This window comes from Gavialis gangeticus, unplaced genomic scaffold (assembly GCF_001723915.1).
Source record: "Gavialis gangeticus isolate Ggan-Ray unplaced genomic scaffold, GavGan_comp1, whole genome shotgun sequence".
In the NCBI taxonomy this organism is placed as follows: domain Eukaryota; kingdom Metazoa; phylum Chordata; order Crocodylia; family Gavialidae; genus Gavialis; species Gavialis gangeticus.
Window position 1 is genome coordinate 3,335,605 of NW_017729016.1, and position 1,512 is coordinate 3,337,116.

The 1,512-nt window shown below is 58.7% G+C and overlaps 1 protein-coding gene across 1 annotated transcript in view; it reads left to right on the forward strand.

The window, feature by feature from the left end:
- TEKT4 (tektin 4) overlaps nucleotides 1-1,512 on the forward strand; it is a 29,622-nt gene that overhangs the window by 7,224 nt on the left and 20,886 nt on the right. The window lies entirely within an intron of this gene.

The window sequence follows — 1,512 nt, forward strand, 5'->3', positions numbered from 1 at the left end:
GCGCGGTGCTGCTGACGCGGGAGCCGGCGCCGCAGGCCGTGCCCGTGCGGGACCTGCCTGCGAAGCTGCACGAGGTGGCTCTGAACACGGGCCCGGACTCGTCCTGCGGGCTGGCCACGGCCGGCTTCCGCACGGCCAAGTACCTGCCCGAGGAGTGGCACCAGCGCCACTATGCCCAGTACCACGACGCCTTCGCCGACCGCGACGGCTCCGAGCGCTGCCGCCGGCAGGCCCAGAGCCTGGCCGCCGCCACGGCCGCGCTGGCCCAGCGCACCCAGGAGGAGTCCACCGCCTTGGTGGGCCAGCGCCTGCAGGACCTGCACTTCTGGAAGTCGGAGCTGCAGAAGGAGATCCAGGACCTGGCGGCCGAGACCGAGCTGCTGGCGGCGCAGAAGGTGCGGCTGGAGAGGGCGCTCGACGCCACCGAGGTGCCTTACTCCGTCGCCACCGATAACCTGCAGTGTCGGGAGAGGAGGCAGCCCCCGGATCTGGTGCGGGACCAGGTGGAGGTGGAGCTGCTGAAGGTGAGTGGAGAAGGGAGAAGGGGCCAGGTGGGTGCCGTTGCCTGGCTCCTCCCCAGTCGGCCTCGCACCTGAGAAGTTCCTCTCCTGCCTGGGCGAAGGCATCTGCGCTCAGATCGGTGCTTCTCAAGCGGGGATCGCTGGTGAAACCATCCTGCGCGGTCTCTTCTATGCCAGACACATGAACACAGGGCGTATAGATCAGTGGTCCTCAACCGGGGGTGGTCATGGATTAAACCACCCTGTGTGGTCTCTATGCCAGACACATGAACACAGAGCATATAAGTCAGTGATCCTCAACTGGAGGGTCACTGATTAAGCCATTAAACCATCCTGTGTGGTCTCCTCTGGACCAGACACATGAACACAGAGTGTAGATCAGTGATCCTCAACCAGGGGATCACTGATGAAACCATCTTGTGTCGTCTCCGATGTGCCAGACACGTGAACACAGACCACGGACCAGTGATTCTCAACCGGGGTGCCTCTGGTGAAACCATCCCAGCTGGTCTCCTCTGCACCAGACACATGAGCACAGAGCGTAGATCAGCTTGGCTGCCGCAACCTCCCGGGGTTGCCTTGAAATCCTTTCAAGGGGCCTGCGCAATGTTAGCACGGCGAGGTATGCAAACCTGATTTTATGAGATAAACCCAGAGGTTTAAAATAGGATGCCAGGCCGTTAAAAACAGTCTGCCCTGCTGGGGTCCTGAGCTCTGTGCGCCAGAAGAATTGCTCTCGTATTTTTCTGTAGTCAAAAAACGAGTGACAGCTACAAGCTGGCATTTTCCGAGAGCTCCCGCGCTCTTTCCTGCCCAGGGCAGGGGGTCGGACTCGATGGTCTACTGAGGTCCCTTCCGACCCTAAAAATCTGTGTAACCTAAGAGGTGCCTCAAGTCTAATGAGGGGTGCCTTGAGTCTAAAAAAGATAATTTGTTAGATGAATTATCTAACAAATAAAAAAAGACATTTTATTTTTTGCAGTTTCTCAGT